The 24,729-nt window shown below is 46.0% G+C and overlaps 1 protein-coding gene and 1 long non-coding RNA gene across 2 annotated transcripts in view; one reads left to right on the forward strand and one right to left on the reverse strand.

The window, feature by feature from the left end:
• The window catches only part of LOC124179157 (cadherin-related tumor suppressor), an 87,611-nt gene that overhangs the window by 55,140 nt on the left and 7,742 nt on the right, over positions 1-24,729 (reverse strand). The gene's annotated exons all lie outside the window — the stretch shown is intronic.
• The window catches only part of LOC124179214, a 39,175-nt gene continuing 15,100 nt past the window's right edge, over positions 655-24,729 (forward strand). The window contains exons 1-2 of the long non-coding RNA XR_006869985.1: positions 655-829; positions 21,452-23,828. This is a non-coding gene — a long non-coding RNA (uncharacterized LOC124179214). The remainder of the gene's footprint in view (positions 830-21,451; positions 23,829-24,729) is intronic.

Here is a 24,729-nt window from a genome sequence, read left to right on the forward strand (position 1 = left end):
CGACTTTCTAGCACGTTGCCAGCTGCTGCAGGCTCGTGTTTGTGTTATCGACGTCGTTGTCGGTGGGTACCTGTAAGGTGAATGTCGATGCCTGTGTGAAGTAGCCGATACCGGTAGGTAGAAAGAACACGTGAGAAATAGAGTTTTATGAATTGGACAGCATATCGCCACAACGTGATAAAGAAAAAGACGCACACAGGTATAGCTGGCCATAATTTTACACTCAAATGTCGATATAATAGCTGTTAAATCTGTCGAATTACCATTATTTTTCCATACCTGTTGAAGATATCTGAATATTATATACCTCTGTATGCTGTTTCATGTTAATTTCGATATTTATATCGCTTGTATTACACGATCAAGATATGCGATTCTTAATCGAATAAGATGTGTTTAAAGCAGGAATACTACCGGCCTCGTAAGCACGCAGAAAATAAAAATTTTCGATTCGTTCGTTTTCATTCTAACGGCTAATTTTAAGACAGTCCGCATGCCGCTACCTGCACAGACCTATTTTTGCGCTGCTTCGTTCAGCCGTAAATTTTTATCATAATTGCATGTGAATTTCTTCAAGCCATTATAATTAGCCAACAGAGGTTCTTTCACTCATTCATTACCTGTATAATGGATTGTCTAATTATTCGTCAAAGTTTTTTTTCTTCCATTTACATTACATGACATAAGTTTCGTCGGGTATACTATATCATATCTACAGGTACGTGTGTCGAATTACAACGGCATTCACGCCAATGCCAGATATCCGAGGGGTGGAAGATTGTCCGGGTCGATGGTTCGGAGCCGGGCGGTTCGATGGGGGAAGCTGCAGGTAATATTTGGAGAATAATTTGATTCTAGAATTCACCATGGTGTATGGGGAATTCTTTGCCGACTAGGCGTTGTGTTGAGGGGGAGTCCTCGTGCCCGTATATAACAGAATAGCCCCGCGTCTTCTATAAGATCAATGGCGTACCTAAGAGGAATCTTGTGCGTGTGCGTGTATTGTACACACGAATTCACTTCCAATTTGTCTCAAGTCCTCAGAGCTGCTGTATTGCGTAAGGAACCGGATATACGGAATGAAAATAAGTCAAGATATCCAGTGACAGCTTTGTCAGTTACAAGGGGCGTATGCCGATTGAAAAAAAAAATAAAATAAATAAAAAAAAAATAATTAACCGTCATTATCACGAACCTAGAATTAAATTCGGACCGCCCATACAGTCAATAGCGGATCAATTATTATACACTCGAAAGTTTATCGGTTTAAATAGTCGCGATTTTTTGGGTGCAAATATGATAAATACTCTGCAATTGGCTGATTGATTTTGTGGCAAGATATTTGAGACGGAATTTTTGAAATTTAGTGCCTGGTCAGTGGTCCGATTTTTCATCCTCGTTGCAGACACTACTGTGTATATATATATGTGTGTAAGATGTGTGTATATATATGTAAGATGCAAGTCTTATAGTGTCAGCAACCGGCCGCCTCTATTAATGAGTCGATTCTCTACGCCCCGGGTTTCTTTTTTTCTCTTCTTCCACTCCCTTTTTTCTTTTTCTTCTTTCTCCGCCGTCTCTTGCTTCTGATTTTTTCCCCCGGCCGCGTCTCTTACACTCCGACACTCTTCTTCGGGCCTCAAGACCCACTTTGTTGATCGCTTTTGTTGCTCGCGTTGTTCCCCCCCATATCTCGCTCGAGCTCGGCGGCTACGCGTATTGTGCGTCTCGGGCGATATTCTCGTACCTACGCCCACGAGCCGCCATCGAACGAGAGAGGAAGAGAGCGTGAGAGAACATATATATATATATATATATATATATATATATATATATGTGTGTGTATATATATATATATATATATGTAGAGAGAGTGAGAGAGAGAGAGAAAGAGATGGCGATATTCACCTCACCTACACGACGGAGTTCGATGGTAAAACCCTATTGACGAACTTCACCGCAAAGAGATTGCCTTTTGGTAGCTTTTCACTCTTAAAATTGGTTCACACGTGATTCGGAAAATTGGTAAATTGGAAACTTCCCAACGGTCAGCGGTGATGCTGGATGCCGATAGCTCGAGCAGATGTTCTCCGATCGAGAGATACACGGGCCGTATGTAGGTACTGCACAAGGTATGTCGAATGTACGAACGTATGCCCGAACAATACGTGGGTGGATAGATGAAAGAGAACTACTTCCGGCCGTTAATCGTCGTTATCGCACTGGTTCGTCTGATTTTTTACAATTCATATTTATTCCTATTCTCACGCGTCCGTCGAGGAAGGGAGCGAGAGAGACGGAAGAGACGGAGAGTTTCTCTCTCGCGCTACCCTGACAATAACGGCGCCCCCGCCTTGGACTCTTTTCAGTGAATAAAGAGCGAAGTAAGTACAGCCTACCCTGCTAATTGCTCTTTTTGCCGATCCAGGCTTCGGCTGTGTACGCATTGCCGAGGATGCCTTCCCTTTTGTCTACATCGTGTACGTATGCGACGGAGCCCCGCACCGTGTGCACGGCGAACTCATGAAAGAGGCTATTTGTCCGCCTTCGGTTCCCTCCCAGTGTTTCTGTAATATGGGGAGCGCGTGTGCATCGCGATGCGCTGTACAAACGTATCGAAACCCCGTGCGGTACCTTACGCACGCGTACCTACGTTTAGAAGCAATGCACACCCACGAGGTTTGAAATTCTAACCAAAAGATTTTCACCAAAGGAATGTCGCCTGATCGTGCATTCGATAAGAACGCGGTTGAGCGCGGTTAGATAAATATTTCTCTCGATCCTATAATAATATGTAAGGTACCTAGATATAATGTGTTGAATAAAAGTATGCGAGATCCGGCGAGCGGCGTCGAGGCACGATGCGGGGATACGGGAAAATACACCTCGGCTTATTCAATCTTTGGCTTTAATTCACCTACGATATCTATCAATGTACGCACGCACGGGTATGGATAATTAATTGAATTACCCCTTATAAATAATCAATACAGACGGTGCCGCGCGTAGTTCCTGTCATCCTGATATATTTCTGTCGTTAACACGTTGACTGCGAGCGCGGGCGACGGGGACCTCGGCTAGATGCGCTTACGGAACAAAACAAAAGGAGACCGTCACGTGGGATTTTTTCTCTTCGTCCTCTTCTTCTCGCGTCTTTCCCCTCCTTCTTCTCCGCCGTTTGTCGTCGACGAAATCGAACCGCGGTCTTCTAAGTTCCGCGACGGCCGCTACCGGGCCACCACTACGTGGGCGAAATAACTTGTGGTATAAAGTCAAAGACAAAGATCGACGACGACGCACTGGAACCCGTGTTCGCCGGGGAGAGACGCACTTCCGCGTCTTCTGATACAACGCTCAAGGGTATTATAGGTATACGATCGCTTGTTTTTTATTAGAAGAGTCAACGATCATGGATCGGGACGCGCGTTCCTCAAGGTCCTCTCCTCGAGGGCTCGTTTCTCGGGGGTCACCTTGGCCGGTTGATGACTGCTTTGAGGCCTGAAAGAGAGCCCTCCAACAATAGTGGTAGCTCACGAAGCCGAGCGTCGTCGTCCTCCGCATGACACGTCGTCCTCTTCGTCCTGCAGCACGGCCTCTCGCCGTCCTTATCCTTCTTCTCTATTTTTTCCTTCCTTCCTTGTCCTCCGCGTTTCTTTCATTAGTTCCTCCCCTCCTCCGTTATATGCACCGGGTGGACGCGGAGTAACTCGACACTTTCGACTTCGGTTTGCGCGCACGATCTTCGTCGTTAATCGTTGCACGATGGAATCTCCCCTTCGCGGGTGACTCTCTGAATTATATCGCTCTACGGGTCCGGCTCCTCCTCGAACCAGGAGAGGAACGAGACGAGCGACCGCGTGTTTACTGCGGGTTTGGTGGCTCGCGGCTATCGTGTTACTTCTTAATTATTCTCATGATTTTTTTTTTCAACTTTTTCAAATATCTTATTTCTCCATTTGCTCGCCATTCCCTTCCTCCCTTCCTTCCTTCCTTCCTTACTTTCTTCCTTCCTGGCTTCGTCTTCTTCCTTTTCTTCTCTGACTTAATGTAATTCTTCATTAGTTTCTTCGTTCGACTATTATCGCTCGCGAATATTAATGGTTTCGGTGACGAGTCGCGAGAGATGTGTCCATAAACGGGAGAGATAACGTCGGGAATAAAGGGCTGCTCGGGAGAAAGAACGACTTGCGGTCTTCGTTCGGCGGTACGCCCATTAGGACACGATGCCGCCGGTTCGTTTTTATCTCTTGCCAACCACTTCGTACAAAACGGCAAGTTATAATATTATAATAAAGTGTGGCGTCGCGGTTGTATACGATCTTTCGGCTATAACGAAAATGTGCATGTATATCGTACAAGCGTCTTAGCTTCCTATTTTTCTTATACCTATACGTCCAGATATATTTATTTGTATCCCGATGCGTCCCCGCTGTAAGTATTTATCCGCTGATCAGAATAGAAATACGTGATTAGGAGGGGAAAAAATGTATAAAAGAATACCAGAGGAAGCTGCAGCGATCAAATAGATTATTATACCTACAGTCGCTTGTGAAGTCACTCGAACGATAACGATCAATTTTTATCCTCGTGGAGTGGGGAGGAATTTGAACGTTTTGACTCGATATTAACCGTCTCGAAATCGGTAAGCCATGCATGAATATATGTCTCTACCAACTGCGGCCACCTCTGCTTTCTTTTCGACTTATTCGGTGTTCTTCTTTATACATTTCGTTTCTTGTTCAATTTTCATTATTCAAACTACTTTGCGGAATTATTTTTACCGAGGATCACGCCCACTCGCGCTAACTCACGTCGTTCTCGAAAGAAAAACTGAATTTTTCCTCGAGTAATGATCATACGACCGGCCTCTATACATTTCGCCTAATAATCAGTTGGCGGCGCTAATTCGCAACCTGTAAAAAGTTGCGGTTCACCGCTCACTTGGCTCCACTGCGTGTATACGGATCGCCCGGGTAAATACACCCGTGCAAAGTTTGTGCCCAGTATATCTTGTAATAGAGTGGAGTCGACTCCCTTTGGATAAAGTAATATTTTTCAACATTTCGACGTTTTACGCCGACTCCAAGGCATTCCTCGTCCTTTCTGAACTCGGATGATGATTACCCTGCTCCTCTTTCGCCGTCCGTGGTGCCCTAATTGCGAACGATGCAAATACCTGCCAACTGCAGTCAGCGTAATATAACACTCGTATACTCGACAAAGCATCTCGAGAGAATTTGATGCGAATATTATATTTCGGACGAATCGACTGCAGAATTTTTTGATACCAGTGTCACAAGTGCTACATATAGTGATAAAGTTACCGAGGCGCAGGACAGAGTCATTCGTTGGACGTTGTTCGCGGATCGAAAACAACGTAGGAAAGTAAGTTCCCACATTTCCTCCACAAGGTCTGAACAATCTTTGGCAGTTTCGTTGATCAAATCTCGCAGCGAGCTTGATTCGGCGAAGCCGCATCGTCGAAGCGACGAAAGCTACTACTTTAGGGTCCACCCGGTAGCCTGTACGATGTCAAGATATTTTGTGAGCTGTGAGAGGCAGCGACCCTCGTCTAGCGTTCTCGGACAGCTCCACAATGCAACCCCCTGAATTCACAATCAAACTTGCCTCTCCCCACCTTCTCAACGCCCGCCTCGACCGTCTCAGCCTCGGATCATCGAGCCTTCTGGTTGGTAAGTTTACCTCGCGCAGCGATATACACCTGCGACCTGTACCTTTTTCAACACTGGCTGTAAGCCCGTCTCGCCGCGTGTCGGTACTTACCCACATACGTATTATACGTACCTCGGTACGAGTATGTATGGATGGTACACGTGAACGCTTTGCGAGGACCACGTGTTGTTGACCGACGTGTGTCTGCGGGTCGGGATCGGGTCCATGGCACCTATTGCCCGTATTCGTGTTATAAGGCGGCTCAAGAGTGCTTCATCGGGCAACTCCTTGGAGTCACGTATGTATGGGTATGATGTGCCACAGGGTCGTAAAAAGCTTGGAAAATTTGGCCCGCGCTGCATGCAGGTACCCAGGGTATGCCTTCGTCGTCTTGACGCATGTTCTTCCTCTTATCTCGTATTTCTGATCTTTCCGGATAACTCGCGGATGTACAATGTATGATGTATAATGTAGGTAGGTACGTTGTGCATTAATTATTACCGACAATTAAGTATCATTCGAGTGTTACAGCACTATACTTATCGAGTGATAAATATTTTTCACCGTACACAAACGCATTCATTCCCGCGTAAAAAGATCATTCGCTTTTCACATATGTATACGATCTACTCCGTTGGTTGTGGGTATAATTGATATGTTATTAATTGGCGTTAATCATCGGTACACGCACGCCTCGAATCTTACCGAACTCGGGCGTTTCGTCCAAACGCTCAAGGACATGATTTCGTTTCACCCGATACCATCTCTTACTCACCCTCCAGGGGAGAATGGGGTAATATCCGTCTCACAACTTCATCCTAATACTCATCTTACTTTTATTTAAAGGAAAAAAGATACGAGCCTGCGTTTTTCGAGGTATATATGTATATACTATACTACGGCATACGCTTCGTGCTGTAGGTATGTTACGTTATTATACAAGGGAAGACTATAGAACCTGTAGTCAAATTCACGAATACGAGTGCAGGTACACCTGTACAGTAGCGATGGAAAAACTTTGTTCATTCCGAAAAATAAGCGGCCAAACATCCGTGCACCAAAGTATCCCAAAGACAGAGAGTAGTACACGGTAATACTTGCGTATAAGACAAGATTATGCCGTCTAGGCGTATATGTGACACATATTGCATCGATCACAAATTGGTTGTCCACACAGGCGCACGGTGCTTGCGGGTAGATTCAGCGGGCGTTGATACGGAGCGCGTGAAGTGAATCGGTGTTCGAGAAACATGCCTACTTACGTATAGGAAACACGGGTTTTAAACTCGTTTTAGACGCCGTTGTAAGTCGTCGTCGTCGTCGTCTTTGGGCCGCGGACCGCGGACGGTGCACGGTAACAAATAGTCCATTAGCTAGTGAAGTGAGGCATCCACCGGTAATGTATTTTCATAGTTTCGTTTGGTTTGCCCGATAGCTCTTACCGCGAGCAGTGGAGCAGATCCTCCGATATTTCCCGCAGTTGGCTGCAGGTTTAGGTATACAGAGGCGGCAGCGTGCAGTTGGGTTAGCATGCGCAGCTAGCTACCCGACAGTACCGGTGGCATTAGACGCGTAATGACAATATCATCATTATTATAATCCGGTAATAACATACTCGGGATTTTATGGCATACCTTCCCCCCTGTCGCTCCACGCCCCGGCGTTCAAAATCCCCCTCCCTTCCTTCCCATCGCCGCAAAGAGTTACTCCTTTGCCCCCGTACTACATCACCGTAACATCTCGCTGCGCCTTTTCCTTTTCTTTCCATGCTTCATGTGCCGGTCGGCACTTGAATCGTTCTTCTCTCCTCCCCTGTATTTGCCTTTGTCTCTGTGTACGTACACTCCGTTTATGCAACCGCATACACTTTGTGTTCTCGTTCATGCACTTCTATACCCTGCGTGTCTGTCTGCATGTGGCGAATTGTGCCGTCGTTAGTGCTGCTGCATTGCAACGCTTCGCGTTTCGCGGCTTCTTGTCTGCTTGCTGCTGCTGCTGTTTGGTTCGTGGTGCGCCAAGCGACGAGGTTCGCACGTCGTGGGTACGGGAGTGTGTACAGTCTTACAGGTCTATGTAAGGGCATTAAACCAGAGGTATATGTAATAGAAGGAATAGGGTGAACGGTGCCAGCAAAACTCTTCGATGGTACTGGAGGGAGCGCTTGGCGAACAGGTACTCCAGGCTCGCTAAGAATAAGAATCGTTGGATTTCGGTTGGAGACTATTTGATCGTGGAAATTATTACATGATCTTGCATGCTTATCGTGTTCATTTTGCGGTTTGCATATAATCTTCGAAAGATTTTCCAGATTTTATATGTTCAACCGTACCACTGACCACACAATTTTCAGGTAGATCTGAAATGGCTATGGCTAGATTTCTGGTAGTTCATTGAAACAATATAGAAAAAATATAGAAAATTTTGATACAATGGGCAGTCGAAAAAATCACTCCGAATTTTTGATTATATTTTAATCGAGAATAAATTGACGTACTTATAGTAATTGAATTACGACTTGTTGCATTATTCAATCAAACTTGATTTACGATTAATTCATTTTAACACGCGGTCAAGATGGCAAAGAGAAAAAAAACCTAGACGACGCACAGCATTATTAGACAAACAGAAGTACCGAATGTTGTTTGAATGAAACGTTTTAGTGAGAAAACAAATTCATAACAACACGTTTTATCCACCACCGCAGCAATGTGTTAATTACATTTTCACGGAACGATTACTCGAGTCTATATCGTAAAACTATGTGTTGGGATATATAAATTACATTGTGAATTTGAATTGCCGGAGTCGAGGACGTACTGCTGTACCCGGACTAATGAATTTACTTTGGCATTAAGCCGTAACTTTCAGCTAATCGAAAGTGATGAGATTTTGAAATGTACCCAAGCTTCTGCGATTGGTTCGGAGTTATACGCTTAACGCATATGTGTAATCGATTGCATGTAAGTGTACGCGAGGAGTTTATTTCAAAACCAACGTCGACTATTTACCATTCATTGTCAGTAAATTTATACCGTGTGCGACTTTTATTTACAGTAATTGAAATGAGTTAATTGTAAATTTCTCGACCCTGAACGTGCGCATGTAAAAACGATATTTCCGCCGAACGGGTAAGCAAATTTGAGCGTGCCTTTTTAAACGATTCCCTTCCTTCATCTCTCTCGTGACGGTAACTTTTCAATTGCTTTCCTAGGTTTCAGTAAATTTATTTAAAGAAGTTCCTTCTCGACGATTGCAGAATTGAACAAAATTCAACGATAGGTTCGAAAAAGAGGGGTAAAAATGCAAAAATGTCTGTTTAGTGATATGTATATATGTATATATTTATGTGTATATAGATTAGGCACAGATTAACACATTATTTATACATTTTTTAAATTCCAACGAGTGCAGCAACTATTCTTCAGTAAAATTTTGACAGGTTTTCACATTCACTGGAAGTATTTTAAAGATTTATCGCTGATTCTGATCCTGCAGGATAGTCTGTTACAGCACACGAAGCAACAGAGCCTTTCGGCTTCAGTTTATAGCGATGCCTAACCACTCATTATTGCCCTCTTTCAACCGTTGTTCTTCCACCGTGCGAAAATTCAAGCTGCTACCGTATAGCTTAGCTGCCCTACGTGCACTGGCTCAAACTTTTCCCATACACGGCCAATGTTTTTTCACAGTATATATATACGCTCTGTACATCCGTAGTCATGAAGGTATAAAGTCGCTACCACTTGTCAGTTACCCAAGTAAATCCTACAGTACCACGACGTGCATGCATACAGATTAATATACTCGCGATATTGAAGTGCAAATAATTTTCACGAAGAAAATCCTGAAAATGTAAGTATTGCAATATAATAAACATCCACGGCAACGGAAGATCTCGTATGTGAATGTCAGTGGTTCTTGGCGAGTAATTTTTTTAATAGAAAAAGTTCCGGTACAATATTCGTGGTATAAAGTTTGCAACAGTCGCAACGCGGATGTGAAGAATAAAGTCTCATTTCATACTGGGATAAAAAATTACACGTGTGTGTCAAGTTCTTATGGTATACAGGATTGATCATTTTTTCGACGCGTAATCCCTTGGAATCGGAGACAATTAAGCGAGACCGATGTGTTAGATATAACCGTGAACTAACATAAAGTGTCTCAAGATAAATCCGTATCGACTGGTTGCAGTAGCGGTGAGAAAGATTGTGTCAGAGCGCATAGGCTGCAGGTATGTGCCTGCGCATGTGTATCCGTATGCGCGCGTGTTTGTGTTGTAATATGCATACACGATTCATTCATGTCACCCCGATGTACGGCGTCTATCGACGAGACGTATACAGTGTCAGTATGATGGAATGGTTCCGTTTAAAGGTACAATTTAAAAATAAAAAGGGAAATAAAAATAAGAGAATAAGGTTGGCGGAGGGGGAGGGGGAGGGGGAGGGGAGAAAGAAGAGCGGAGAAACTTGGTCGGTGGAGCCACGCCCGGCCTGTCCTTTGGGCCCACGAGGCCCACGTAAGACCCCCGAAGCGGCCCACGAGGTATACGTACGCGGTAAGCCGTAATACATAATATTTTCGTTTGGAGATCTCCGCACAGAGATCAGTTTATGCTAATTTCCGCGCATGCGTCCCCATTTTAACCTTTATATCGAAGATGCGGTTGCGTGTTAGTCGCCGTCTGCCGCCCCAAAGCCCCGGATGATATGCACCGTCGTACGCGTAACATGCACGGGGCCCTCGCCGTTCCCGCGGGGCCCCAATCGTTATCGGCATGCTCTTATCTCTCATCCTCGCAAGAGAGCAAAGCAAGCTCTTCTGTAATTATCCCCCGTCCCGGTCTTTGGTCTGCGCTGACGTAAGAATTTGAATTTTTTACACGTATACAATACGGGACGATTTGATCCGTGCAGCGTGCACGAAACATGCACGCTTCGCGGCGCCGCATCGACGAAATCGCGCGATTCTTCTTATGGTATACCTTGCTAAGAATACGCGTTTATTATGTCTTATATACCTACCTGCCTACTTATCGACGTCTACGTAACACATGCTCTTGGGTCGCAGACTTAAACGCTGGCGTAGTTATGTACCGCGTTTAACTTATTGTATACCTATACCCGTGTACACGTTTCACGGAACCGCGTCCCTGAGACTTGTCGTAAATCGCGCGTGTACAATGGTTAACGTTGACAGATGTCCGTGATGTCTAGAAAAATGCTTAGCCCCGTGGAGAGAGTAACGTCGTTACCTCGTTTTCCTCGCGGCTCGCGAAGAGTACCTCCGAAGCTGACGGAGATTTTCTTTCGCTGTTCTAACAGGAGGGATTCTCTGCAAAGGGGATGGATAGGTTTTGTCCGGCGGGCGAAACGCGGAATACTCCCGTGCTTTATGCAGCCGCGTTTCGAACTTCTCTCTTCGTCTGACTAGTCACAACAACCGCGCACGCGGTGTAATGGGATGTCCAACGCCCTTTTGTTCAGTTTACGACGTAATAACTGGGAAACTTGCGCCTCTTGACTGGTAAGGCCGCCACCCTCGAGACAAAACGACAATCCTTTCTCACTCTTTTGAGCAGACACGTGATAGGTGCCGTGGGTACAAGGTATAACGCGAGATGCGAGACCGTACGGTACAGAAAAAATCGCTCGTCGAGGAAGATAGACCGACGTCGAGAGAATAATATGTCCAAGAGGCATATATACGTAAAAAATCAAAGTTTGCGCCGCCGCGACGGCGTCGAACCGTTCTCTCAGAGAATGTCTTCAAATTTTTTTTAAAGACACCCCGTGTAGACAGCGCGAGCGCGGACGCGATCGAGATTCAGATCTTAAAACGCCTAAAGGGTCCTTTAGGGTGCGCTTCAACAGCACTGAAACTCGGGGCACATTCCATCCTGCAATACATGTATATATTGTTCCGGTGCGCACCGCGTGCGCAACTGCCGATAATGGTTTACCCGGTTTTACGTGGACGGTATATGTACGTCAAAGATCATATTACGCTAACCGCGATACGATGCGTTAGTTCCGTCGTTAATATTCCTCGTATAATATATGCGTCAAATAGCGTCGTTTACTTCGTCGGAAACGTAAGCTACAGCTACCGCATACGCATATTTTCACGTTAATCCTTTCGACGTCGCTGCGATCAAACTGCCACCTGGCGACAGAAGCATTGATAATCTCCGCGTCAGTCGTAATTAGTTATAATAGTCGCTTTTTTATCATGTTTTTTTTCTTCGTTCTTCTTTTTCTACGCCACGTTAACCTAACGTAACAAGATAAAAGCCCGATTACTACCGCGGAGTCCTTCGTGCTTTGATATGCGCATAATTTATCTCAAAATGATCAGCTGATTATGGGCGCCATATTGCCTAACGATGCGCCTTATACAGTAAAACCCTTGTTTGAAATTATTTGAAACCCGATTTGAATTGTTAATTTAATCGGAACTGAGGCCGAGATGTTCTCTAGTGGGTGAAAAATTTATTCAATATTGTGAAAAATTTATCATCGAATACGAACCTGTTTACAATTTATCACAATTGGGTTGTAATACCTGGCCGCGGAGCATTGATCCTCGCGAAATTTCCCCATGTATCGACCGACGTGAGCGTTTGGAGAATTTCATCCGATCGGTGGCTAAAATATAATACATGTATAATACGTGAGTGAGTACTCGAAGGGTGCGGCGATCGGTCCACCGGACGGTCCGACGGACCCGTTGCCTGGCGGAGAGCTTGGCAGTCACTCAATGAATTATTGGCCATAATAGCAGTGGCAGCGACGTTGGGCCTCTTCGCTCGAGACTTGGGTCCACAGCTCGACTCTGGGCCGTCATACACACATTGAGGGCCCTTATTGTTGCTGTGCGCGCGCGTAGCAGGCCTATTTTTATTTTTCCTCTTTTCCTGTTCTTTTTTTTTTTTATCCAAGTTTTTATTTATTCTGTTTTTTTTCTGGGTGATACACTTTTCTTTTTGTATACCAGAGAATTTTTAATACCGCGATGCAGCCCCCCCCCCCCCCCCCTTCCTACCACTTTACATGTACTCGAGGCTCCACGTCGATCAGAACAATCAGAGGATATGTTCAGGTTCTGTAGTATACAGGGAATTGAAACATACATACTCGTTTCTGTAGTTAGAGAGTGCGGATTTTTTTTCTGCAGATCTATTGAGTAATGGAAAATAGGTTTAGGGTTTTACCTACGAGCCTCAACGAGGTTTATGGTATATTCTTTTTTTCGGAATGTCTGAGCTGAAAGGTTGTAAAGAACAAAATAAGGGCTGGATGGTTTTTTAATCCCTGGAATCACAGTATTTAAACAGAATTAGCGCGGTTAACAACAAGGCAGCTGAGAATCGCTCGCGGTACAGTTTCCAGCATGTCTGTCTATAGTCGTATACCTATACGAAAGTGGAATAACCGGGGAGGAAGTAAGAAAATAAAATGCTGAGAAGAACGAGCAAAAAGTCGAATGAAATGAAAAATGAAAGATGTGAATTATCCTCGGCGTCGATCGGCTCTGAAATCAACTGGATCCCCGTTGCTGGGGCCCGGAGAGCGACGACGGTGATGCCTGATGGCCTCCGTCGAGAGTCGGAGGACCGTGGCAGAACGCCTAGGGTGATTTCTTTCCTTTATTATAATCATTATTGTTGCTATTATTATTATATTATAATCGCAGCCCCCACGCCCTGCGCTTGTAGGTACGAGGAACGGCGTACGGGGGTTAGGCGAGGTGGGTACCACCTCCTATAAGCGCGGTGCAGCAGACATTATGCTAATCTGCATGCGGGGATGTGCGCCCGATAAGCCGCTTCGGTATATAAGGCCCTTCCTACCAGCGCGGTAAGGCCCAGGGGCCCCACGCCCTCAATCTCATGCACACGATACACCGTGCTTTACATTACATTACGCGTTCCCTTACAACCCGTCGTCGCCCCGGACATCTCGAGTGCTCTGAGAGCGTCTAGGCTCTCCAATATAAACCGAGTGAATGAGTGCCGAGATAGGAAGAGACGCACACCGTGTACCCACCTATACCTAATCCTACACTATCCTACCTTATACAATATCCTACCTTAGCGGCACGACTCGGAACCGATATTACAACCGACTTGCAGAAACTTGCGGACAGCGTCCCGGATTAAGAACAATGTGTTTCGCGCGGCGCCTCCGCGGAATGGGCGTATGCATATAGGTGGTAACCTCCAACACGATTAAGACGTCGTGGATATACCCGTCCAGAAAGTACTGCGCCGTATCGTGTTCCTACTTGCAACCAGTACTACTTATCTATCTACGGAAAAAGTTTCCAAGTATCGCGACGACGACGACGTGAACAATAAAATTTCTGTAAACGTATCTTAGTTTACCGTATTCACCTATGTAGTATGTGTGTCTATCTACCGCACCTCGGTACATTTACGTCCGGTCATCCTGCAAGATATTTCGTGGTCATGAAGTTACTCTACGGATTTCTAGTAACGCGGTGCGGGAATAGCGTATTACAGGTAATGCAAACGTCATGTCGCAGTTGGATGTTTTCAAGCTCGAAATCAACATGAGCGGTACGAGGCCAAACTGAACAGATTAAAATCTCAGTATTTCCATTCTGTCGTCAAAGGTTTGAAGTAGAACGATCGGGATTAGGACATTTTTTTTTCCCCGCTGAACCTGGAATTCCCGAGAGAGTAGTTGTTCAGGTTAAGCCGGACACCTTATATGGATAGGACATGCAGGGTGTGTGCCGAAGCACTAGGTATCCTTATTAGCTGAATAAATAACGACCTAGTAACGCTAATTCATATTTTTGTTGCGCGATATCCGACCCTCCGAAATCCCCCTGCAACCCCCTTGACGACTGGTTGGGATATCCCTGACCACCACGCCTCCTCTTCTCTCCGTATAACCGTGGTACCGTCACCATCGGACCTGATCCGAAGGAGGGAAAGCAAGAAGAGGAAGCTGAGTTGAGCGGAGAAACGAGGGAGAGGAGGAGAGGAAGACGGAAAGTGAGACGGAGAAAGAGAGAGAGCCTTTTTATCATCCATAGCTCACGACGGAAAGAGCCCCAGCTTCCATAAGTTAGGTCGAGTTTCAGAGTCTTTTCTCCCGGTGTGCAGACGGTAGATTACCCACACGCAAGTAGGCGCGCGTTTCACGTACCATCTGACACACGCACGCGACCGGACACACCCGCAAGAGAGCGCCGCGGGAGGGGGCCCAAATAATATTTCAAAATTAATGTCATGCCGGGCCCTCCAAAGGGGCCCACTGCACGGCCCGTACCACCTTCCTACGTAAGATAAGGACCCCTGGTCCCTCGGAGGTGCGACGAAGAGGACGCCATCGGGCGCGGCATCGAGTCCGAGAGACCCGTCGCTCCTCGCGGAGGGCCCCCGGGACCCAGCGTCACGAGTCCAGGGGCCAGGCGCATTCCTGCGCAGGCGCAAACAAAGGACGACGCGCAAATTTCTCTCTTCTTTCCACTACCGACACTAATTCACTCGGACGTCTCTGATTCTCCGCTGCTCGAGAGACGCGGGCGCGCGCCTTCTTCTCTTAGTTTGTCGTAAGTAATAGCTCAAGATACATAGCCATGTACACCGCGTGTAGGTATATACCCGAGTCGTATGTAAACATGTATAACTAATGTACGGAATCCGGACGATATGGGCAGAGCTTCTAAAATCTAGCCTGGAATACTCGTCTTCCGGAACTACAGAAAATACCTTGACATTCTTTAGCCGCCTAATATGCACATGCCCCGGTTCGTGTATGCTCCCGTGGCGCTTTGTTGCGTGTCTTAGGAACAGTAGTTTTAGGAATTCTATCTCCCCGAATATATCTGAGCGAGAACCGATAATCTCAACGGTAATTGACGTGCGCAACCCTAAGTTTGTAATAGCGCGTGCCTGAAACGCCGAGGTAGATCATTTTAAAATTTAAAAATGCTCGCTCTTCCCGTATACGTCCATAAATTTATTTTCAACATATTATACCGCGAATTTATCGTGAACATTGAAGATCGAATGCACATGCGTCAATATATGCACAGATTTCACACGAGTGAAATACGAACTGCTGCCAACCTATTTGACCAAATGTTTTCTATCCTCTTGGGTGATGTTCGTTATGCAGTTGACGAGCTAAGTTAACTCGTGTGAAATCTGTGCATGTGTTGACATACGCGCAATCGAGCTTTCCTGTTCACTATAAATTCATGGCATGGTTGTGTCTACGATATACACACAGGTATAAAACGATACTTTCGACAGTGGCTGAGTCAATATGTTGAATATAAAATCAACTTGACAAGCCACATATGTAGATTTCGCACAGCGGGAAACACTGTTTAATTAAATGAAAAGAAGTTTATTTTTCAAAGGTTAAGATATGTTGTTTTTTTTTTCATTATTAATGAAACTTCAAAATCCAAGGAGATGGCGGTTATTCGAAGAGTCTTCAATATTGATGCTTTTATATACATATTACTTTTTTTCTATCCTTAATCGGAGACCGAAACATCAGAGACGCGGATATAACGACAAAACTTGAAAAATGTGAAAAAAAAAAACTACAAAAATGTTTCCTCTCCGCATGAAGTCCTCGGAAATAGTTCGTAGCGATAGATTAACTGAATTGTAAGCCATGGCTAACAAGCGCAAAGCGTGACCACCTGGTCATGCCTGATGCGAGGAGGCAAAGCTTTTTTTCGCCCTCCCGGCCAGCACAATTAGACTAGTTCACCGAAATCCATATCACGGATCGTGGATAAATTTTTACCTGGAGAGTTTCTCACATGGGAATTTGGGAAATTGCCTCTATTTCATGGTAATTCGTTGCGGGGATATTCAAACAAGGTTCATAACTTCTGTATGAGAGGTGTATCATTAACTTGATCAGTTTAGCACCTTGTGCATACCTACAATCGCAACTATATAATACATACTATAACCATTAATTCCGAAGGAGAAAATCTACGATCGTATTTATCATTTTTCACACGTCTGTGATAATGTTTATTGAGGTATAATTTAAGTACCTCAACGCAGGTTTCATTTTTTGGATTCGAAACTGTCGTCCGGCAAACGTAGTTGCCACATTCGCGTTAAGGATCGAAGGGTTATGCAGACATCGGAGAGTCATTCTTATCACCAAGCTGGCGCGCAGGATTCATAGATACGGACACTTGACGCACCCTGTCGGAATGACGAGATGTAATATCGCGGAGCCTGCTGCACAGTGAAGACACAGAGTGACTTATTCTCCGGGTTGATAAATCAAGGAAGGACTCCCGAAGAGTGACAGTTCTTGGAAGATGTTCGGCGGGCGTCGTTGAAAAATATGTGGGGACTCGTGTTTGTCTAGGTCCTAAATAAATCTAATCCAAGCACAATATCGTTTGGAAGCTGTGCGGGCCTTAGTCGGGCCCCGTTTCAACCGGCGTGGCTGGCTCGAGAGTCCCGAGCCCCCCGCGTCGCCTAATTTATGCTGACTATATACGCAGGGTCCTCGCGTCTCTCTGTGTTACTGGGACATTGAAGAGACCCTCGGCTAGCCAAGGGAACGCTCAATGACTACGCTCCTCTCCACCCTGGACACACGCGCGCACACACACGTGTATCCGGACCCGCCGTCTTCGGGAGAATATTTTTCGATGACTTGGGACTCACGGTTCAGGGGTCTCGAGAGCCCGCAGGAGTCGTCAGGAGTATAAGGAGCCCGGTGCAGGTCCGGCCGGGTTCCACCGCCACCGTTAAAGGCTCGAATTGAATCGAGCGGCGTGCCGCACAACGAGACTATTATTACCTACCTGCCTGCCTACCAACCTCTCGCGGTGGTGCAGATATGAACGTCATATGTAAATACAACGATGCGATCGTATACAAAACGCGTAATTGCGCCCGCTTGGGTATAATGTGTAAAAGGTGAGTTACACGCATACCTATACGTGTAAGTTTATACCTGCTGGTCGTACTTACAGGTCTCTCGTGCAAGTTTGTTACGAAATGTATGAGCAATAAAACGGGCTTGGAGGATGAGGAGGAAGAAGGAGCCTTTGACATTACCCGTGAAACTGTATGCCTGCTATGTATGCATATACCGTGCCGCGTGTTTTAATGCGAGACCTTGCCCTCCCTGCACCGGTAACGAGTATAGGTAAGTCGAAGAGCTGCTACGGGAAATAATGATGATTACAACAAAACGACGACCGAGTCAACGAATGTCCCCGCTCTAGCCACAGACCGACTGGCGTATCGATTCTTGATTCGGTTCGTTGGTTACCTGCGGTTCTTGGTATTATACAATTGATTTATACGAGTCACGTGACGTTGCCCTTAACTCAAATAAACGTGATACAATTTACCTTCGCACCCCGCGCATTTCACAATCATGCATAACACGTTCAACTTTTCGCACCTTTTTTTTTTTATTGTCCTTAATTTTCTATTCTGCATTCAATCTGACCGGTATGAACACGATGCTCGCGTGAGTAGGTAGACACTTATTTCTGGCGGTCGATACGTCTTCTCGTGCATATGGGTCTTCGACCTAAGCCACTTGGAGGTTTAAAAGTCTGCCCTGCAGTATCGAATCGTTCGAAGATTTCAGGGCTTAAGGCGCGCTTACACTTATCTGGTTTATCGCTCCGTTCCCACCGCCCACAAACCGTTGACCAGCTTGCGCTCAGCCACAGTTCGATGGGTTTAGGGACCCGACCGGCCCACTTTTTCCGTGCCATTGCTAGATTCCGGTCAGCCCGCAGAGCGGTCGACTATACCTAATAAAACGCTCGTGTTACCCGTGTGGTAGCGTACGCGGTGTAAGGTGTAAAGTGTAAAGCTCGATTGTTGTGTGTCGGAAAGTGGAGTGTTACCATCCGGAAGTCGGCACGATCGACCCCGCGGGCAACGAGTGTGGACGCACCCTTAAATGGGCCACATCGTGCATGGCATATTTTGTTGGTATGCGAGTCCCAACGTTGCTACAGTGGGGCCGTTCGTATCTGCGGGTCATTAGCGGACGCAGGCTTCGGTCCCGCGAGATAAAAACTCGCCACGCTTTACTTTGCTCGGGACTTGAGGCCCGGGAATGGCCAGTATGCGAAGGTCAGCCGATTATGAGTAGATATGAACCGTCGGAGACCGTTCTCGGTTTCTCCGAAAATCTATCAAATCCGACGCTTTCCGGTCGCAAAGTAGACGGAACGAGAATTAAACAGAAATGAAACACCAAAGCAGATTCGAATGGCTTCGGCGCATTGGGGGAGAGCGGGATGTGAAAAATAGATCTGCGAAGAGTTTCATTTCAAGAACATTCAGCAATACGTTGATCGACACGCTTGTGGGTTTTTCACCGTAGACATCATTATTACGTGTAAGAGAGCTTTCGAGGATTGATTAATTCGTGTTCTTAATTTCCAGCCAGCCGGGTAATTGAGTAAAAAAAAACATTTACTTGTAGTGATACTTGTCTTTCCTGAGGCTACAGTGAAACAGCTGATGTTACATGGGGGAATAGAAGCGAGAGATTGGAGCGTAACGTGAAAATTGGGCCCTATCGCGAGGTAATTAAAAAAAATGTAATCCTCGAGTTGTACGTGCGGTATATTCTATTTGTGTGTATTTACATGTAGTATATAGTATACGAGTAATGGTGCATAACGCAGGTTCACGTGTGCATGTACAAGCGCGCGGTCTACTGCCGATCGTTACGGCCAAGAAGCTAACAATGAAGACAAACTGTTGGAATAACGTCATAATTATTCCGAATAGGGCCCAATAAAGCAACCAGCCGGACAAACAAAATAGACAAAGTAGTCGGCCATTACGAGCCCATGTCCTTTTGGCCCCCCGCTGGCCCTGCAGGAATGCCTCCTCTATTATAAATATATCCACCTAGACTTCACGGACTATACCAGAGGCGTGGGACCACGAGATGAAATACCGAACGCCAATATGGCCGAGGGACTCTCGGGTATATATATATATATATATAAATGTATGGTATATATATGGTATATATATATATAATATATATGTATATACCACTTTCTTCACATCACATACGGAACTAGATGGGTTTAAATCGAACTTTGAGTCAAACCACTTGTGACAGAATTCAGTGTTTCATTATGTTTTATGAACATATATCTTATATAATACACTGTGAAATACGTGTTACATGTTTCTTAGGCAAGTTCATATAACGAGATACGTTGGATTGTTGGACGAAGACTATGCTAATAAAAATATAGCTACCTGCCGCTGTGCCGTCGTCTTATTCAGAAATACAGGTGAATATATGGGTGTATGTATCCATAGACAGTATAAAAATAGGTACCCATGTCAAGTTGAAAAATTATACTTCTCGAATAATGGTAAGAGCTCGGAACGTTACTTTGTACTCCACTAGCTGAATATAAAATAGAAAATGCCGTTTTGTGCTGGTGCACTATTGTCAAATTGTCCCCGTGCCAAGTCATCTGAGCAGGGTAGAGGTATGCGGTAACGTGAATTCTTCAATGCTGACGAAAGTATATGGTGGAGAATTATCGGTGGAAGACGTGCCTGGCCGCGCCGATGCCAATACACCCAGCTGCATTGTGCGTGTACAGAAGACCGAAGGTGGACAGGTAAAGTCCTGCACAGGCGGGTAGGATGCAGGTTTCGTCTGTCGAAGAAGGCCCCATTCCCCGGCTTTGAAAGGGTGCGGGTGGTTGCACCCGGTAAAAAGGGGCTTTAAAAATGGAAATCGAATTTTAAGTTATCCATAGAATTGGGAAATCGTATATCACCAAAGAAAGATTCTTTGAAAATAAGATGAGGGTATAAGATGCCGGCCGGGAACGTAGGTAGGTCGGATGGTTTGCACCTAAAACGTTCGGTTGGCGCAGCGAATGATGACAATAGCCCAGCAGCACTCGAAGCTTGTTTTCTCTGGAGTAGACAGAATCCCATAGAAATTTCATTTCTCAGGGCAATGAAAATAGTTTACGCTTCGCTTGCCCACCGGGCTGCCGCATGGCAGCTGGAACGCCTACACCCAAGTGGCATGCGCTGTTCCTTTTGAAGGACACCCGATCAATCCGACCCTGCAAAAATCCGGCAATCTGTATTACAGCTGCGCATTGAAAAATGTAGGGACGTTTAGTTGCTACGTCGAAGCGGAGTTGACACTTCTTGTGCGGCATACGCGCGGAGCCCTTGACCGAAGACGGGGTCCGGCGGAGTCCTAAAAACCGGGCAGTCGCTCGAATATTTTTGTGATTTCAGCCGCGGAGCCCGCGAGTAATGGTTTGAATTTCATTCGAAAATGCCTTCTCATCGGGCCCACATCGCTCATACGTCGTTAGAACATACCTCGCGCGCGCAGACGCGACTTAGCCCTCCTCCGAAGCATCTTCCACTTCCATCTCCATCTCCATCTTCACCACCACCACCACCTTCACGACCACCTTTGCCATCCACCGCGACTCCGGGGCAGCGTTTAGCTTTTTACCTAAGAGCGACTACTCAACGATCCGCGATGGGTTTCTGCGCGACGGAGAATACAAACTGGCCAAATCTTCCTCCTCCATCTCGCCGGTATTCGACTTGTGAAATACATGCGCTCGTCCCTGCTCCAACTACGGACAAAACCGTTTGGCCAAATTCATTCTCTGCATGCATGAGTTTCCGTCGCGTCAGAGGAGGGGGATTTTGGCAGCGAGATATCGCTCGATGATCGACTGACGAATTGATTTCATTTTGTTCTAGATCCACTGCGGAGAATCAACGATTGTGGTCCTGGACGATTACGACGGAGTTATTTGGCGTCTGGACAAAACGAGCGAGCCTCCGTGGAACACATCGTGGCGTATCGAAGTCTCGGTCCGTCTTAAGGCATCGTCCAGTTTTTGGCTCGACCCCGCGAGACGCATTCCACCGCGAGGAAACCGGGGTCTTTGTGGCGTTGACCGTCATGACGATGATTCCAAGGCGTTCTTTTGACGTTGCAGGGAACAAGTATTGTCGGTACGAGGCGGGCTTGGAAAAGCTGCACTCCCCGCCGCTCGAAAGAATTTCACTTTTTCCTAACGAATTAGCCCGAGCGTACGCGGAATCCGGTCTTCGTCGAAGAGGTTATACCCTTACTCGAACCATACGTTGTCTCGGCGTCGCGACGACCACCGTCGTTGTTGCAATCATTAGGTTCGCTTTATCGTTGAAAAGATTTCTAATCTCCTCGAGAGTATTAATAATAAGGCTTATCGGTTGTTGAAAATCGCCACAGCTCTGCATTAGGCTCTCCAGTCAAGCGTGCAACGTGTATTTGCTTCGCAATTATCGAGACGGCATTATATACATATCCGTTTTCATTCCAGTAAAATTAATCTCGTCGGTACGCCCCTGCACTAATAATCCTTCAAATATACCACTCTCAATTGTCTCCAAGTTATTTGACGTAGATAAATACTTATATACACGTTGCACAAGTCGTTGTAATACCTACTCATATAGATACAGACAAGAATTCTCCCGGCGCACTCTTTCTTCACCCAGTTGGCGTAGGCTGGTTCGTACGTACACGCGTCATTACAGTAGTTGTGTGGTGTTTAGTTTCAAAGATCCTATCTCCCTGTATCTGCGTCTGAAACACGCGTAGAGTCACGGAGGCGGTTGCTACTGGAGGAAAGAACAAGAGAGAATATCGGACGCGTGAGACTGCACCAGGCGAACGTAGGCTAAATGTTTTTCACGGGAGCTGTGAAACCGAGATGAATAGACAGATTATTGATCATGGCGGAGTCTGATTTACCCATCCGTAGCCCTTATCGATGTTTCAGCAGTCGGATATTTACTCTCTCGATTATGTCTCAGAAGTGGCATGATGAGGTAATTGTGTAACATAGGTATATAATAACGAACGATTAATTGGTTATTACCTGACCGAAAACTGAGGTAAAAAATTTTGCACCACGACCCCCCGAAACCAACGAGCAATCTTCAACATCGATATTGTAAAGTTACAAAACAAATGACGGTTACTGAGACGAACGAAAAGATTCTCGGCGCGCGGAAGATACTGGACCGACCAAATCGAAGCAAAAACCTCCGGAGTGCAGTTGGCTCGCGAGTCACAGATCCCGAAGAGATCTAGAGAGAAAGAGAGGCCCGGGAAGAAAGAAAAAAGGAAGATGGACTGAGAGGGGAGGAGGATGCGGAGGAGGAGTGACTGGAACACCGAGCGAAGAGGGACTCTTTGGTGGCAGCGACGATCGCGGTGGCAGTCCTGGTAGTGGTAGATGACCAACAACTATACATCCGCCGTCCCAGCAGTCGTACGCGCTCATCCGAGATCAAGTTTTTCTCGAGTTCCGAACCTCGGAGCGAGCTGCACTTGAATCCAAGTTGGTTTCCTGGCACGCGGTTCGTCCTGTCGTTTATTTCCCCCTCGAAGCTTGCGTCCTCCCGTCCTACCAAGGGTCATTACTTTCTGTCATTGCCTTTAATTACATCAGGTTGCTGCCGCTTGTGGTGGTGGTGGTGGTGGTGGCGGTCGCTGTTGTTGTTATGCAACGTGACCGCAGCTATAACGTTCCTTGCGGAATATCGGTACCCTACGGGGTCCGCGATCCAGGACTCGCCTTGTTGGTCCAGGAGGTATGACCCCACTTTCCTGTAAGGCTCCGTTTCTGAGGAGGCAAGCTGAGGGGGGGAATCCTGATCGACTGCTAGGTAGTCCGATTAATCCAGTTCCAGCTCGATAAAATTCCCCGCGCGAGAGACAAGAGTGTGCCGATCGGCCCAGGGTTAGTTAATTAATCTCACTTAACGTATATACGGCGCTCTCAGTTCGCGCGCAATCAAACCTCGACGGAGCCAGGGACGCGAGCACTGATTGCTGCAGCGCCAGCGCGACTCCTTTCGGAGGTAACGAGTGGGACCACCCAAACACCGAAATCATAGCGGGGACGGATTATCATCTGCGAAGAAGTATCGCGCCGCACGGTACCGCCTCGCGGTTCCAATGCTGTCCGGGTCAGGAGCCGCAAAACTGCTGTACAAAGCTAATATCTGCACTTACTTTACGCAGCACTTCACCTTCAGATGATTCCAACCTGAATCTGACAACCCGCTCTTACCGTCAGCTGTGAGTAATCAATTTTAGAACATCCCTTTAACGTACTTTTCATAATAGCCTATCGTCTACAGAAAATGTCCAGCAGTCAATTTACGGCTATCATATCTACAAGACCTTTATTCAACTATTTTAATATCAACTTCAGAGCCAAAGTAAACTAGAAACAGAATCCGACTCTGAGACTGTTATCAACATTACATGGCTTGAAATTTATTCTCATTGCAATATTCATGATTATCGTAATTAGAAAACTACAAAGTCACTGCCCTCGATACATTTAAACTTTGCTCTATTTTTTTAGACTACTGAAAAAATTACGTGAACAAAATGAAATACTGTCAGTATTCAAATGATCTTCCTGGGGATGATCGAAATACATACAAAGTCATGTATGGGACTGTAGAGATATCTTTTCTCAAAATTCATAGACTCGAATAGAAAAAAGTTGAACGTGTGTCACAAAGTTATCCAGATAATGTATCCTACAGGGTCAGAGCTGAACAGTGTTGCCGCAAAGATAATGCGTACAGTGACATGTTTATGGGTAGCAGAATGAATTTTGTACCAACATGCAGCCTTATGCAGCGGTAAGGTTACCGACCTGACGGCAGTATAAACAAAAAAGGGACAGAGAATCGGTTTTTGGATAATTCGAGGGTCTGCCGGCACCAAATACTTTCTGTCCATTTATGCAATTAGCACCTTTGCGCGAGTCGCGTATTTGTGTATACGAAGGATAAATATAAGGCTGAAGAGCGGCACTATGTCGCGGAGCCGTAGAGCGATCTGTGACGCGGAGACGACAAGCCTGGCAAACACCGCGCGGACCTCTAGATATTTCTGTTTTTTTTCCCGGAAGGACACGCAGAGACACGAAACGTTCTATAGACGATACGAGAGACCGTAGAGA

The sequence above is a fragment of the Neodiprion fabricii genome, chromosome 3, assembly GCF_021155785.1.
Source record: "Neodiprion fabricii isolate iyNeoFabr1 chromosome 3, iyNeoFabr1.1, whole genome shotgun sequence".
NCBI classification, from domain to species: Eukaryota; Metazoa; Arthropoda; class Insecta; order Hymenoptera; family Diprionidae; genus Neodiprion; species Neodiprion fabricii.